Source organism: Herpailurus yagouaroundi, unplaced genomic scaffold, assembly GCF_014898765.1.
Source record: "Herpailurus yagouaroundi ecotype Mexico unplaced genomic scaffold, PumYag 186, whole genome shotgun sequence".
Classification (NCBI taxonomy): domain Eukaryota; kingdom Metazoa; phylum Chordata; class Mammalia; order Carnivora; family Felidae; genus Herpailurus; species Herpailurus yagouaroundi.
In genome coordinates this window covers 7,241,744-7,259,087 of record NW_024412417.1, presented here as the reverse complement: position 1 = coordinate 7,259,087, position 17,344 = coordinate 7,241,744, and the positions used below count along the sequence as shown (strand labels likewise).

Genomic DNA, 17,344 nt, shown 5'->3' with positions numbered 1-17,344 from the left:
GGGATTCTCTCTCCCTCTCTCTTTGCCCCTCCCCTGCTTGCTCTCTCCCTCTCAAAAGCAAATCAATAAACTTTAAAAAAGAAGAAGAATATTTTTCAAAATATTTTCACAAAAAGCACACACAATAGAGAAGCTTATTCTGAGCCCAGCTGACCCCACACTGAACTCAACAAGCGCAAATGATCCCCAGGCTGTGAGCTAACTAACCTTGCCCCACCCCCAAGATAGGAACTACCACCAGCTTGGAAGACAGGTGCCCATTGCCGGTTGTGCCACATCCCACTTTTCCCATGGAAGGGTACCACCAGGGTTTGAGGGAGCAAGTGGGGCACGCCATGCTGGAACTTTCTGAGAACGACTGCTTCCATCCAGGAAAAAAGCACTAAAGCTCTGAGGTTTAAGAGGATGGTTGGAGATATAAATTGTAGAGGGAAAAATTCTGTTATCAAATATGAAAAGTAAGAATATTGACAACTCCCCCTTCCTTTCTCTCCTAAATAGTTGATAACCTATGTACATTTCTTCTAAATAAAGTGGCACCGGAAGGGAATTTCAGAGGAATCTTTTGGAAGGTAGTGTGGCTGAAAATAACCTTATGCCCGATTTCTGAAGCCAACGCCTTAGGTCACTGTGTGAGTAGTAGAGCCAGAATCTCCAGCGCACTGTGAACAAGGGGAGTTGGCAGAGAGGAGCTACCACTGCAGACCCATCCTGGTGGGTTTACAACGTGTGGGACACTTACGCGGGGGGGGGGGGGGGGGCGGCAGGGGGGGGGGGGGGGGGGGTGTTGTGGGGGTGGGAACTGAGTGAAGTCGGGGTAGAAAGAAGCAGAACCAGTCAGACAGTGTACAATAGAAGAATATTCAGCTCTTGCACCACTTGGGGGAAGGTAACGACTTTGAACCTTTCACTTCCATTTTCCGGAGGGAATCTAGAAAGAACCTAGCATGGGCGAGGCGTCACATTGGGACGCCATCTAATGTACATGCCTGTCTCCCTCCAGTCCTGGCAGGGCTCTAGGGGTCCAGGATCAGCCAGTCTGCAGTAGAGGTGAGAGAGTGATCACAGCGGGTAGAGGCCGTCAAGCCAGGTGGGCGCCCTGGACTCTAGGGCTCCAGCAGCAGGGAGGACCGCAGGGGGCGCTGCGCGTGGCAAGTGCAGGCACCTGCCATAAGACCCCGCGTGCTGACGAGATACTCCGCCCTGCGGTGGGAGGGAGGGCTGGTGAGCGTTGGCCTTCGGCCTTCGTCTCCCAACGCCCCGGGGCGAGGCTGGACTTTCCACAGTTAGCTGGACGAGGGGAGTCTTGAGAAATGGCGTTTTGTTGTAACCGGGTGTGTGCCACTCCCCGGCCCTGAACCGAATGTGCAAGAAAGATTGGAGGTTGTGAAATCCAAATCGGAAGACGCTGCCTCACTGCGGATACTGTGGTAAGAGTGGAAATGGGGGCCTCAAAGGCCGGGGCGGGGCGGGGCGGGGCGGGGGGGGGGGGGGTCAGCGTTACCCAGCACTTGGCGACTGTGTGTTACAAAGAAATGCAAAGTAAAATAAAAGGACAAGGGAAGGATATTTGGATCTGTTTTCAAGGAAGTACAGAATGGTAGGCAATGTTTTTTAAATGTTTTAAAAACACTTGGGGAGCCTGGGTGGCTGAGTCAGTTGAGCGTCCGATTTCGGCTCCGGTCATGATCTCGCAGCCTGTGAGTTCAAGCCCTGCGTCAGGCTCTGGGCTGACGGCTCAGAGCCTGGAGCCTGCTTGGATTCTGTGCCTCCCTCTCTCTCTGCCCCTCCCCTGCTCATGCTCTCTCTCTCTCTGTCAAAAAGTAAATAAAACATTTTTTAAAAAGTTTTAAAATAAAAACACTTAAGGTGAAAGCCAACGAAAGGTTTTAAACAGCAAGCAGTCATATGGCTGCACAGAAGTTTAAATGAAAGGCATAGGTCAAGGACACAAAGGCTGAGAAATGATACAGCAGCCAGAAAAGTGCAATTGTCATAGCCAAATGATAGAATGAAGAAAAGGTCTAGGGGAAATATAAAAGGGAACAGAGTGTCTTACAACAAGAAAGAAAAAAAAAAAAGTACCAAGTATCAGATATGGGGATGAAGCGTCTGGATAGCAGAAATATGGACTCCTACAAATGTGTAAGAAGCAGCCAGAAACAGGAAAAAACAATGTAGAAAGGAGAAAGGGGAAGGTGTAAGCATGAAATTTGGCCCCTGGTAACCCCCCAAAACGACCATCTGTTCACCCAGAAGATAGCACACCCCTCCCTCAGGCGATGGTCGTGACCACCTTACAGCCATGGACTTCCTGTGGCTGGACATTAGGGTGTATTGACCTGATTGCAGTGAGGAAGGGCGCTCCAGAGGACCACAGGAAGGAGGGAAGCATCTTTCCTCAGGATTCTGAGGAGAGTGTAAGAGAAGGGGCCACTTCCAGATTGACTGCTGGTTCTCAGGCAGCATTAGGAGAAGCTGAGATTAACTGAGAATTGAGTGTTGTTTGTGGCTGAGCAGTGGGCTATCCACGGTGATAAAGGTAAATAGCAAGGTAGGTCTGGGGGCGTCATTGATACGAATCAATTAGCACTCAGAGAGGGTTATTGAGGCATTTTACAGCCTTGACAGAAAAATATTTTCTGTTTATTTTGCAGCCGGCCTTATCTGTCTGTCCTCCCAGCATGGTTAAAGGTAGGGCTGCTTTTTTTCTTTTTCGATTTGAGCTGGTTTTTACTGTTAAGTATCAGTCAGGTGTTTCTCTTTCAGTCCCATTTTGGCTGAGAGCAGACAGTGTCAGTCCATAGGACAGTATTCTGTGAAATCCAGATCTTCCCCATAATCTGGGTTGATCTAAAGGCAGTTCAGAGAACATAACCTATAGTCAGATGAAAGGTAGCTTCTCATTCCTTCTGTTGCCCAATCAGCTGTTGCTCATGTGATAGGGCAATGGCTATGCACTAGCTTCTGATCTCTGGAGGTCACACATTTGAATACTGCAACACAGACAGGTAGTAGTAGAATAGATTATGATCAGGGTGTGTTATCCATTTCCAAACCAAGAGCTAATTTACTCAAAATTATGCCAAGAAAACAGGTTCTAGCCCCAATCTGCAGAGCCTGTAGAACCAGATACAGGGGTATTAGCTAAATTACCTAATCTCTTGATTTCCATGTTTGTCCCTCAAATCTTTTTAATAATGTTGAAGATTCTAAAGAGGTCTATAGGAATGCAGGTACAATACTCTTCAAAGGTGACCTGTGTTCTACCTTGAGAGGCCTGTATGGCATCTAGAGGGTTCCATTCCCAACCACTGCCTGTCTGATTTTATGAACCTTCTGGATGAAGCTTTCCATCACCTTAGTGACAGTGTCTAGTTCTCTTGCTATTCTCTGAGCCAGGGCTCATAGGATTTTTCTCATTCTTCAGGTCTTTTGTAAAGTATGGAATGAAAAGGCATGTGAAAAGATAGCCCCAGATTCCTTTTGAGTGGTGAAAGTTTTTGAACTCAGATCAAAATCTAAAGTTTTTCTCATTCTTAGAATCACACAATCTAAGGGAATTTTATGGGTCAAGTGGACCCTGGATGATCCTGAAGGCAGGCATTAGTTTACCAAAATAGCAGATCTCTGTCCAATTTTCATGTGACAGTTAATAGGCTTTTGTGCTGCAAATCTGATCCCAGTTACTAGGGGCCGTCAGAAATCTGTCTTTGGCCAAAATGCTACTATGGAGTTGTCAGATGGTATTGTAATTTGTCAAGTGTGATTCAGGACCAAGCAGTGCAGTTTTTAGTGTAGAGATCAAGTAGATCTAAACCAGAATTACTTGGACCTGAGCGTATATACTATATTTAAAATAAGATCTGTAGGGGCTCCTGGGTGGCTCAGTTGGTTAAGTGTCCAATTTTGGCTCAGGTCATGATTTCACGGTTTGTGGGTTCGATGCGGGCATCGGGTTCTGTGCTGACAGCTCAGAGCCTGGAGCCTGCTTCGGATTCTGTGTCTCCCTCTCTCTCTCTCTCTGCACCTCCCCTGCTTATGCTGTGTCTCTCTCTGTCTCAAAAATAAATAAAAGATTTAAAAAATTAAAAAAAAATAAGATCTGTAAAAGGAAAACAGCCTCTAAATATATTCCCTCTGTTCCACAGTACTCTCTCAAATTCTATTTCTGTGGAAGTTTGGTTATAAAAGCTCACTCCCACGATAGGCACCCAAGTGCATTTACAAGAATTGGTTTCTCTGCCCCCATCGGTCAGTGAATTAATCATAATGTATTCTATTCTTTTGAGAAAAGGTCCGCAGCAGGGTTTGGGGGGTTTAGGGGAATGTGTGTGCCTGTGTGTTTGCCTAAGTGTGGGGAAATGGGTTCTACTTACGTAAATGGATCAGAAAAAAAGCTTAGGGTGGAAAGCCACCACCACAGGGGAAAGTGCCCAAGGTTAGGTAGTGAGATATTGTAATGGAATCACAAGTAACTTGTAATATCACCTGCAGGAAATTACTTTCCATCTGACACCAATATACTATTGTACTTTGATTACAAATCCACTTGCCCCCCCCCCAGACCCTTTGCTTCTTACGCATACAAGTTATGATTACTGTCGGATTGTTTTCTCCACATTCATCATGTGTGTAAGATCTTGTTTTCTTCACATTCACCATGTGTGTAAGATCTTGTTTTCTTTCGTTCACCATGTGGGTAATATCTTGTGAGCTCAATAAATACAGAGACAAAACACCTGTTCGGGGCTCTTGTCTCCTCCCAGACATTAGCCTTTCTCGTATTCAGTTCTGTGTCTGCTCTCTTGCTGGACAAGGGAGAACTCCAGACTGATAGTCTGTGACACCCAAGTGCTGGTTACATCACATCCATCTGACTTTCTCCTCAGGTCACTTGTTGGATGTGTGACTTTAAGCAAATCGCCTCATCTTTCCTTATGTGCATAATGAGTACCTATCGGTCCTTCACTCAATGAATATGTACTGAGAACCTACGTGTACCAGGCACTGTGCTAAGTCCTGGGGATACTAAGTGCAAAAGTGGACTCTGTGCCCCCAGAGCTTATGCTCTACAACAATTAACTGATTACTAATAATTAATCAGATTATCAAAATAGTCGCAATTGGGACACACCAAGGTACAAGGGAAGATGTGTGCTGCCCCAGGTCTGGGAAGATCACCCAGGGGAGGTGATGCTCCCTGCAAAGGATGGGACAGGAAGGAAATGCCTACCAGGCAGAGGGAAGGCACAGGAAGGGGTGGGAAGGGCCTGGTGAGTCAGATGGCCTGGCCGCTGCCTCCCCTCTCTGATCCTCCAGCTAGTTCCTTCAGTGTGCTGAATCTGGGAAGGTCATGAAAAGGGACCCATGTCTTAAAAGTAATTAGCCTCACAGGAAGTCCTCTCCCGTCCATTCCTGGGAGATGAAGACGCTAATAGGCTCCGTGGCAGCAGGGGAGGTGCCTGCCTCAGGGGAACCGGTCCCAGCAGAAACCCTCATAGCTCCCTGCTGCCCAGAGAGCCCCCCCACGCACCTATGGCTCCTGCCTCCACTTCTCGTTCTCTCCCCTGGCTCCTTCTGCCTGCCTGACTGCTTATTCTGACCTCTTCTGCGCCTCACCAGTTTGTTTTATGAGTGGCCATTGTGGTCTCCTTTAGTAGCTCTCAGCTTCCTCCCCCCACCCCACCGGCTCCCCCTGCTAAGGGAGATGGGCTTGCTCAGTGGCCCACTGTCTGAAGTTCATCTCCCTGAGTCAGGCATGCACCTGACACGGGCTCCAAGGTGCTTAACCTGGTTGTATGGGGTGGAAGTAGGAAGGTGAAATACACAGGAAGACCACTGCCCCTGGGCTCCTTGGGAAAGGCAAGCACTTCTCAAGAGCTTTACAACCCAGAGTAACTCCCCCTGAGAAAGTTCCCCACAGCTGAGGTGGGTGCGCCTCCTGGCATAGTGCTTTCCAGTCTCTGTTGTACCTGCTGCCCTGCTTCCTCCCCGGATGTTAGCCCTCTCTGTCGTTGGCTAGGGCAGCCATAACAAAGCACCACAGACCGGTTTCAGAGTCAGTAGCTTAAACCACGCTGTGGAAAGGCGTGAGCATGACCAGCGTGAAGGGATGCAGAGAATAGCACGGTCAGTATAAGATGTTTATTTTGTTGAGCTGTAGGAAATGAAGTTGAAGGTCAGGCCCATTTCTGGAAGCCCTGAGTGCCCAGCTGAGGCATCTGGAAATTACCCTGCAACCAACATAGCTGCCCTGAGAAGTCTTGAGCAGAAGAAGAACTTGAGGCAAATGGCATTTTAATGTTAGTGAAAAATCTGGCATTAGGCAGCTTCTGCCTAAAGATATGCAACTTTTATTAAGAATTTGAGAAAATTATGAATTATGCAGGGGAGGGAGGGGGAACCTGCTTCTTTCTGGTCAAAGGTTGATCTTTCTCATGATGTAACATTAGGTAACAGTATCACTGAGGCCTCATTTGAAAATCAGATCCTTTAGGGGCACCTGGGTGGCTCAGTCGGTTAGGCGTCCGACTTTGGCTCAGGTCATGATCTCAAAGTTTGTGGGTTCGAGCCCCATGTTGGGCTCTGTGCTGACAGCTCAGAACCTGAAGCCTGCCTCAGATTCTGTGTTTCCCTCTCTCTCTCTTTGCCCCTCCCCTGCTCATGTTGTCTTTCTGTCTCTCTCTCTCTCTCAAAAATAAATAAACATTAAAAAAAATTTTAATAAAATAAAATGGACTTCTTCAGAGGTACCTGGGTGGCTTAGTCATTTGAGCGTCCAACTCCTGATTTTGGCTCAGGTCATGATCCCAGGGTCATGGGATTGAACCCAGTGTTGGGCTCCATGCTGAGCCCCTGAGCATGGAGCCTGCTTGGGATTCTCTGTCTCTCTCTGTCCTTCCCCCACTTACATGCACACTCATCCTCTCTCTCTCAAATAAAATCAGCAGCTCCTTTTATGACATGACAAGGTCATTTTCTAGGAGGTGTCAATCACTACCGTTGCTTAAAACTTTTAAAGAGTTGAAGTCTTTTTTTTTTTTTTTTTAACGTTTATTTATTTTTGAGACAGAGAGAGACAGAGCATGAACAGGGGAGGGGCGGAGAGAGAGGGAGACACAGAATCCGAAACAGGCTCCAGACTCTGAGCTGTCAGCACAGAGCCCGACGCGGGGCTCGAACTCACGGACCGTGAGATCATGACCTGAGCCGAAGTCGGATGCTTAACCGACCGAGCCACCCAGGCGCCCCAAGAGTTGAAGTCTTTCTACTGCCTTCCAGGAGACCCCAGCAAGTGGCTCTCTTCTTTTATTGTTTTGATTTCACGTGGTTACCTTGCCCTGCTCACGCTATCACTGATTGTTTGTCAGAGATTCTCTTATGGTAATTGATTAAAAACAAAAACAAAAGACTAAAGCTACCAGTTAAAACCAAACGCTTTCTAAGCCCAAGTAACTAGAGAGGTAGGGATGCAGCTGGCCTCAGTCATGCTTGGAACCAAGAACTCCAGTCCTTCAAATCTCTCTTATGTTGGCTTCATTCTTTCAGGCTGGCTGGCTGCACAAGACCCACAACCTGAATGGCTACATCCTTAATTTCCTCCAAAGAAGACAGAGGACCCTTCCTTACCAGAACCAATTAGAAAATTCTAGGGAAACACTGGTTCATTTACCCACCCCTGCCCCAAGAGATGCTTATGATTGACCTAGGAAGGAGAAAATCCCTCCTCAAAAGAAGGGGGTGCTAATCTAGGCTGATAATAAAGGTCTCTTTGGGAGCCTCAAAGAAATTAGTTTTATTTTCAAGCATTTTGAGGCTGTTTGGCCCTGGTGACCCCATAGCCTGAATTTTCCTGGACAGTTCCAATTTCATTAAATGTAAGTTTTCCTCAATAAAGATGATTTTTAAGTAGATAACAATATGATTTTTGTACACTTTTGTACAAATTTCGTATGAATGAATGAACAAATCTGAAAATGATGTGTCAAATCTTATGTCCTTGGTTTAGAAAACCTGATGTATTATTGCTCTACTATAGAGCATACTAGAGAAATTAGCAGAAATCTCTGGATCTTCCTTCTGTCATAGGAGTTCTTTCATTTGTCTGTTGACCCACTTGAATGGAATCCTTTTGACCTTGAATTCTGCTTGATGATCAACCAGGTCTGGGGTATTATGGACGTATCAACAATTGGTGAAGGATGTACTGAGAAATAATGTTTTACACATTAGACTCTTTGAGGTGTGGAGCCCTTTTTGTTGGTTGCCTGATAAACATCATCCCAGGTTCCTTTGAACGAGACTCCTTTGAGATTGTCAGGCACCTTGCAATGCCTACATCACGATTCCCCCTCTTTTGGCTTCAGACTAAACCTGAGGCTCTTGATCTAATGGCACTCTCTAATGGCCAAGGGTAATGAGACGGCTGGAAGGATGACACTAAGGACAGGAGCTCGTGAGAAAGTAAAGGCACACAGGACAGAAAGAACCCACACCTGGGATTGGAAGATCACTATAAGAGTGAAAAGGAAGAGATGAGTCTGAGGGACACTGTGAAGGAAGAATCCATGGAACCTGCTGACTAAATGGATATACAGAGAGAAGAGTGGGGAGTTGAAGATGGCTCAATAGTCTGGCTCTAGTCTGTGATAGCAGCAGAGGAAGTACTCAACCATTAATAGAAATGGGGAATTTGGACGGGGTGCCTGGGTGGCTGAGTCATTAAGCATCTGACTTTGGCTCAGGTCACAATCTCACAGTTTGTGAGTTCGAGTCCCACATTGAGTGAGCACTAGCCCCACTTTGGGTGAGCCCCACTTTCTCTCTCTCCCCTCGCCTCTCTCTTTCTCAGCTCCTCCTGGGATTCATTCTCTCTCTCTCTCTCTCTCTCTCTCTCTCTCTCTGCCCCTAGCTCACTTGCACCCTCTCTCTCTCAAAAACAAAACAAAACAAAACAAAAAAAAACAGGTCAAAGATCAACCCAGTTAGGGGTCAGAGGGCACCAGAAAAGTCACACAAGTCAGTAACAAAAATCTTCTCAGGTTATCTTCACATACTTGTATGTAGCCCTGGCAATGTTTGAGACTAATTAGCTGGAACATAGCCTTTTCTTCCTTTTTTCTTTCTATTTTTTAACTTCTTATTATAGAGAACTTAAAAAATAAGCAAAAGTAGAAAGAACATAACGAGCACCCGTGTTCCCATCACCCAGCCTTGACAATGATGACATCATGGTCCATCTCGTTTTCTCCCAACCTGCACCCACTTCTCCCTGCACTGGTTTTGAAGCAAATTCCAGACATCATATCTTTCGTAATAAATATTTCAGTATGAATTTCAAAAGATAAGGACTTTTTTTAAGAAACATAAGCACAATACCATTATTATGCCTTACCAATTGAGTAATATATTATTAATATCAAGTCAGGTTCAAATTTCCATTAAAAAAAAAAAACAGTTTATTTGAATCAGAATTCATTTTAGACCATAGATTGGGATTGTTTGATAGGCTTTTAAGTCTCTTTTACTATGTGGATTCTCTCCCCCACCCCCCATCTTCTCCCTTTATTTTTGAAGAAATGGAATTCTTTGCCCATAGAGTTTTCCATGCTCTTGGTGTGCTTTAACATGTTCCTCTGTCTCCTGTATGACCTAGAAATTGGAAGCCCTGATCAGATTCAGACCCATTTTTTATTTTAAATGTTATACAAAAGATGCCCAGAGAAGGTGTTAGAGAGAGCCATGGCTGTGGATGGAATCAGCAAGAAGGAGTGTAAGGAGAGGGCTCCGAGAAAGGGCAACATGGAAGGGGCGGGCAGAGAAAGAGACTCTCCTGGGCAGGAGAGGTGACAGAGCAGGTAGAACAAGGCTGAAGTGGGATGGCCAGCTCACACCTGGGGGCTCTTCTGGGACCACGCTGGTGTCTGCACCTCGGAGCTGCCCATGGGAGCAAGGGCATTGCTCACCCCTCCTCACCTTCCATAGAAAGCAGCCGGCTGGCTTCTCCCCTAGGGGCCCCACCTCTCTCCTCTTAGGGGCTCTGGCAGTCTGGGAGGAGAAAACAGGAGGAAACAGGGTTGTTCTCTAGAAGTACAGAAACACAGCCTGGGGTGCGTGTGCAAGACCATGCTTTTCCTCACTACTTGGGACTGGGCTCTTCTTCCGAGTGCCTCCCACCCACTGTCCTCACTGCTGTGTACCGCTTTCTTGCTGCCTGTGAAGGTTATTTGTAGTCACCCTTGTTCTGGGGCCTTCCATGGTAGAACCTGTGGACACCCCATCCTGCAGCACAGGCCACTACTGGGCAGACACGCCTGGTCTCAGGCTGGTGGATCAAGACAGCGTGGTCACCTGTGTCCCGGTAATGCCCATTTGGCTGTTTTGCTCTGCCTTGCTGCAGAGCCAGGAGCATCAAGTTCTTTGTCTTGGAAAGTTCTGGCAAGAGGTTGGACCCATCACAAAGGTCTCTCTTTATTTTTTTTATTTTTTTATTTAAAAAAAAATTATTTTTTTCAACGTTTATTTATTTTTGGGACAGAGAGAGACAGAGCATGAACGGGGGAGGGGCAGAGAGAGAGGGAGACACAGAATCGGAAACAGGCTCCAGGCTCTGAGCCATCAGCCCAGAGCCCGACGCGGGGCTCGAACTCACGGACCGCGAGATCGTGACCTGGCTGAAGTCGGACGCTCAACCGACTGCACCACCCAGGCGCCCCAAAGGTCTCTCTTTAAAAGGAAATGCTGGTCAGGGCTTCTGAGCCCTAATAGTAGAAACCTGTGAGCTGAGAAGCACAGTCCACTGAGCTCCCCTTTTCCAACTGCCCAGACACTTCCAAAATCTCAGCATTAATCACAGCTTTATTTGGCATCGAAGGCCTCTGCCACAAGGTTAACTCAGTACTAACAGATACCCAATGGCTCTCAAAATGTACTATAAAATACAGATTACTATACAGGATACCGTGGCTTCAACATGAAAATTAAGCTGTTTAGGGAGTGGGACAAAGGATAGTTCAGTTCTGATGAGGGTTGAGAGGGTTCTAGCCGGGGGAGCAGCCCTGGGCAGGTCCAGGTGGGGCTGCAAAGTGGGGGCAGCCCAGCAGGAAGGCCCTGGGTCTTAGCAAATGGCCAGGATGGGGAAGGCAGGACATATGCAAGGAAAGGAAACTATCATTTTATTGAGCGTTGAGAAGGCATTGTGCTGGTGTAGAGATTCATACAAAGATTAACTTCTGGGGAAGAGGGGTTAAAAATTGCTGAGGTGGAAACCGGCATCTTTTGTTACTCCTTTTCCTTGAAGATAAAACCAGTCTGTGCTGAATGAAAGAAGACTTGAAAGAAGCGGATGTGAGGAGCAAGAAAACCCCTCGTGACTGGCACCAAACTCACTGCCAATATAGCTCATTCCTCAGCCTCAAACAAGGCCCGGGAGTAAGGCTGGCATTAGTCACAGCTGGCTCTGAGGTGCCTCTGGGCTTTGCTGGAGCCAAGCCCAGGGACCAGGAAGGGCTTTAGCCCACTTCCCTTAAGATTCCCACAGGCCACCCAGTCACCACCTCTGAAAGTAGAAGGGATACCTCTCCACCAACCATCCAAACTCATTCCTGGCAGGAATTCTGCCAGGAACTACTTACAGCCAAATGGAGCCAGGCTGGCTGTTTTAGGACGGGAGCCATTTTCCCTGTGCCCACTGAACAGGATGCAGGACTCTTGAAGCTCTCGTGGAGAAGCTGCAAAGGCCATTGGGTCCGCCTTGGTGAATGGCCAACCTCTTGAATTCCCCTGCAGGCCCGGAGCCCCCAGGACAACCTGTGGTGGTGTGCATGGGAGACCGTGATGCTGGCTGACTAATGGGGGCTCTGTGCTGGTGAAGTTTGCCTTAGGCTTTCAAATGACCGTAGGGTGCTAACAGACGCAAAGCAAGTTGGTTTTACTGACCACAGAGTGTAGATTTCACTTCTTTTTTTTTTTTTTTATTTTTTTAAAAATGTTTTTATTTATTTTTGAGACAGAGAGAGACAGAGCATGAGCAGGGGAGGGGCAGAAAGAGAGGGAGACCCAGAATCGGAAGCAGGCTCCAGGCTCTGAGCTGTCAGCACAGAGCCCGACGCGGGGCTTGAACTCACACACTGCGAGATCATGACCTGAGCCAAGTCGGACGCTTAACCTCCTGAGCCACCCAGGCGCCCGGGTAGATTTCACTTCTAAGGGATCTGGATTATCACCAGTTTTGTTTCCCTGTAATAGAAATTGCTTTTTACTGCTTGTTGCTTTGTTATTTTCTCCCTCTGATTTAGACAAATAATATAGGGAGAGTGATTAGAGGGGGAAAAAGTCATGGGAAACATGCTTCCAAATCATAGACCTGAGAAAAGGAGAAGAGTGGGAGAGGCTTTTTCTGCTTTTAATTGCAGGTGAATTACACAGCAAAGTGCTATAGAAGCAAATTATGACACCAGAAATTCTCTGCCCAGCTCTGATTGTTGATACATTTTAATCCTTATGTGCGACATTAACAGTTTTAGTGTATCTTAATTACCTGCCATCTGGCCCATTTATTTTAAATATAGCTTCTGAATTCATGGATTTTTATGTGCTTTTTTTTGTTTATATATAGATATGTGTATATATGTCTATATGTGTACATGTATATATATCTTTTTTTCATAATCTAAAGTAGAAACTCAGCACTTATTTTTAGAAGCTCATTCTTTGAAGTTGAAAGAGACAAAAATGTATTTCCTCTCTTAAAATTACTTGTTTGATAACCTGAAATCATTTAGGCATCCAAGATATAAAAGTCCAAGATTCAAACCTTAATGTCTGTAAGATACCAACAGATAAAATATAGCGACCCAGTTTTCTCTCAAAGTGAGATAGGTATGTATATGGATAGATTAAAATGGCCAGCATGCATGTAGCACTTACTAAGTGCCAGTGTTAACTCATTTAATCTTCACAACAGTTCTAGGAAGTAGGCACTATCATTACCCCATTTTATGGATGAAAACATTGAGGCACAGAGAGGTTAAATAACTTGCTGGGGGTCAAACACTAGGACGTGAAGGAGCCAGCGCATAAATTCAAGCTGCCTGGTTCTAGAGCCATGTTCTTGTTCTATATTAAGTGTCTCTCAAAAAAAAAAAAAAAAGAAAGAAAAAAAAGGCCCTCCCCTCCTTAGGATACAGAGGACCCTCAAGACACCTGCCTTGAACTGAGTCATTGTGTGGGTATGAGGTTCACGAGTTAAGGAGCTTCTGGGACAAGAATAAACAAGGTGCAGAGAAGTGAAGTCTGCCCCAGACACTGTGGCTGGTATGTGGCTGTGGCTGGACAGGTTTCAAAGTCATTGTGTAACATCAAGCACACACTAAACCGCTTTGAAGTATTTGTAAATAAAGTTCTTAGAAAAAAATATTTAATAATTCAAAGGAGTTTTAAAATCACCAGTTATGTGAAAGCACATCTTTAAAGCAAACCATAGTATAAATAAATATAAGGTGGTAGCATTGGTCTTACGGAAATAACACAATTCTTACCCTCAGTAATTTTAGAATCTAATAAGTCATTGTGGTGATGCACACAAAAGTTTACAGGTTTGATTAGTATTGTTGAAATGGCATCTGGCTCCATAACTAAGTCCGTGACAAGTCCATGACTTGTTGCTCTTTGTTACACTCTGTATCTTCCTCTAGATTATAAGTTCCCTGAGAATGGCCACCTTACCTTGTTCCCTGCTCTAGAACAGTGGCTGCTACTTAGCAGGTGCCCAATAAATGAACACTGAAGAAAGGAATGAGTGAGTGAGTGAGTGAGTGAATTTGCCAGTCTTGTTGAGGCCATGGACTTGGGTAAGCAATTTGAGGATGAGACTGCCATTGAAAGGATGGGGCCGAAGGAGGAGACGGATAGCAAGCAGCAGGATAACGGTGACCCCAGAAAGTAGAGGTCCGTGAGAGCCAAGACTACGGGTACAGTTCAGGAAGTGGTGAGCAGCGTTAGGAAGCGCCGCAGAAAGATTTAAAAGGGTGAGAATTGGGAAGACACTGTGGCTTTTGGTTTGGGGGCTGAAAAGAAAGGGTAGCCGCAGGAGAGAAATTGCAGTGGAATCCCATTTGCACGGGACTTAAGGAGTAATTGGGACACTAGACAGGAAATTTGGCAGCGAATGGAAGGAAAAAGAGATGACAGCACTGGACATTTTCTTGTAAATGCAAGGACATTGTTAATTCACTAGAAAAGTGTCATGTTGTCACTTTGTTGCTGTCTCAAGTGGAGGCTCCCTCTCACTTGTCCTTTGTCTTAAGAGAACAAAAGGGGCCTTGAATTTCACAAGTGCCCTAGTGATGCATCTGAGAGCCTGGGCTTTGGAATCAGAATGCCCTAGTTCAAATCTCCATTCTTCCTATTTACTAGCCAGCCTTGAAACCTCGGAGAGATTATTTAATTCCTTAAATTTTCTCATAGGTAAAGTGGCGATTCAGTCACTGAATGTTATGAAGCTCCTACCGTATGGCAGACACTATTCTGGCGGGGGAGGTTAGCATACCATGGGAAATAGATCTCTGGACAATTCCAAAAACATGAAGCCAACTGATATTTTTAAATTATGTCTTGGCTTCCACTTCCAGGAAGATGGAGTTAGATGTGCTGTTTCCTAATGCTCCCACTAAGTACAACTAAAAACATTGGACATTATTTATAAGACATAAGAAGACTCTGAGGGTGCCTGGGTGGCTCAGTCGTTAAGCATCTGACTTTGACTCAGGTCATGATCTCACGGTTCAGTTCGTGAGTTCAAGTCCCACATTGGGTGAGCCCCATTTCTCTCTCTCTCTCTCTCTCTCTCTCTCTCTCTCTCTCAATATCTCTCCCCCTGCCACACCACCCTCTCCCTCTCTCTCTGCCCCTCACTTGCACCATCTCTCTCTCTCTCTCTCTCAAAAAAAAGAGAAGACTCTGAAAGGTGGAGAGAAGACAACCAGACCAGAGACTGTGGGATCCAAGGCACAACCTGGCAATGAGTCCTCCGAGTTTTCTTTTAGCTTCATATACACAGACTTCTAGCTTTAAGAAGCTGGCAACCTAGAAGTGCCAACAGGAGCAAACAAAAACTCCCCAACACAGGCCTATTCTTTCTAAGCAGAAGTCCAGGAAAGGGGCAGCCTAACAAGACAAAAACCTTTTAGACAGTAACTACTTACTCCAGCTAAAAACCACAGGAAGAACAGTGGCCCCACTCTCACCCACAGCAGCAAAAGGGGGATCAGGAGCCTAGACTTCCTGCTTCACCAAGCTATATCAAAGGGCTCCAACTGCAACACACACACACACACACACACACACACACACACACACACACTCACACATACACACACACACACACACACACACACACACGCTGAGGTGCTATCAGAGAAGGCCATAGACAGCTGGGACTTTTATCCTCACATGACAGTAACAAGGCCCTTGCCACCACAGTGTCAGTGGAGACCACATGGGGAATCTGAACTCCACCCACAGACAGCAGTAACAAGGGACTCCTCCCCCTCCCTGCTGGAGTGGTGTCAAAGGAGGCCTAGTGGAGAGTTAGGACTTTCGCCACTGCCCAGGGATAATTAGGCCACCTTCCTGTGGTGTCAGTGGTAACAAGGCACTTCTGCCCCTCCCAGCCAGGGTGGTATGTATGAGTGGATGCCCAGTGGGATCTAGAACTCCCATCGCTGCCCAGAAGTAACTAGGAGCCCCTAACAGTGTGAACTCAGATCAAGTGGTGAATGTGGACTCCTCTCTGACCTTGGCAGTAACAAGGCAGTGCTCCTCTCTTCCTCTGCCAGATTGGCATCAGAAAAGCCAGTTAAGGGGTGCCTGGGTGGCTCGGTTGGTTGGGCGCCTGACTTTGGCTCAGGTCATGATCTCACAGTCTGTGGGTTCGAGCCCCGCGGCAGGCTGTGTGCTGACAGCTTAGAGCCTGGAGATGCTTCGGATTTTATGTCTCCCTTTCTCTGTTCCCCTGCTCTGCTCATGCTCTCTTTCTCTCTCTCAAAAATAAATAAACATTAAAAAAAAATTTTTTTAAGCCAGTTAAAACACAGGTTTAAGTAGGATCCAGACTCTCATAATATCCAAAATGCCCAACTTTTCAATTGAAAACCACTCATATACCAAATACTAGAAAACTCTCAGAAGAAAAAACATCAATATATGCCAACACTAAAATGACAGAGATGTTAGAATTACCTGACAAAGGTTCTAAAAAAGCCATCTTAAGCCAATTACAGACATGCTTGGAATGTGAAAAAATTGAAAGTCTGAGTAAGGAAATATAGTCTCAGTACAGAAATAAGAAGATATAAAGAAGAACCAAATGGAAAGTTAAGGACTAAAAAATACAGTAACTAAAGTTAACTCAGTGGTCGGGCTCAATAGCAGGATTCAGGGACCAGAGAAAAATAAAATCTATGAACTGGAATATACAGCAATAGAAATTGCCCAATATGAATAAGAAAGAAAACAGACTGGAAAGAAAAAAAAAAGAGAGAAGAAAGGAAGGAAGAAAGGAAGAGAAGAAAGAAAAGAAGGAAAGAAAAGAAAAAAAACAACAACGGAGGCTCAGGGACCTGTGGGCCCATAACAAAAAAGTCTAATATTTGTGTCATCCAAATCCCAGTAGGAGAGGAAAAAGAGAGCAAAGCTGAAAAAATACTTGTAGAAATAATGGCTGAAAACTTTCCAAATTTGGCAAAAGACAGAAACCTACAGATTCAAGATGTAAGCAAATCAGAAACAGGATAAACCAAAGAAATCCATACCACGTCAAATTTCTCAAAACTGAATATAGTGTTTGTACTTCTATTTGTTTCAATATAATCTTATGCCTGCTGAGTATAATTAAATTTAGAGCTGATTTTTTAAAAAACTAAGACAAAAGAATCTTGAAAGCAGTCAGAAGCAATACCTTATACAAAACAAAAACAATTTGGAGGATAGCAGATTTCCCATCAGAAACCATGGAGGCCAGAAGGAAATGGTACAGTTTGCAAGTGCTGAAGTGAAAAAACTGACAACCCAGAATTCTATGTCCAGTGAAAATATCATTCAAGAATGCAGGGAGGGGTGCTTAAGTGACTCAGTTGGTTAAGTATCTGTCTCTTGATCTCAGCTCACGTCTTGATCTCAGGGTTGTGAGTTCAAGTCCTGCATTGAGCTCCACACTGGGCATGGAACCTACTTAAAAAGAAAGGAAAGGGAAGGGAAGGGAAGGGAAGGAGGAAAGGGAAGGAGGAAAGGGAGAAAAAGAAAGAAAGAAAGAAAGAAAGAAAGAAAGAAAGAAAGAAAGAAA

The 17,344-nt window shown here is 45.4% G+C and overlaps 1 long non-coding RNA gene across 2 annotated transcripts in view; it reads left to right on the top strand.

The window, feature by feature from the left end:
* The first annotated feature begins 801 nt into the window (after positions 1-801).
* Positions 802-17,344, top strand: part of LOC121042725 (uncharacterized) — a 24,871-nt gene continuing 8,328 nt past the window's right edge. The window contains exons 1-3 of one of the 2 annotated variants that reach the window (XR_005796407.1): positions 802-1,430; positions 2,658-2,694; positions 7,552-7,914. This is a non-coding gene — a long non-coding RNA (uncharacterized LOC121042725). Of the gene's footprint in view, positions 1,431-2,657; positions 2,695-7,551; positions 7,915-17,344 lie in introns of those variants that run through there. The other variant, XR_005796406.1, reaches the window with a different exon arrangement.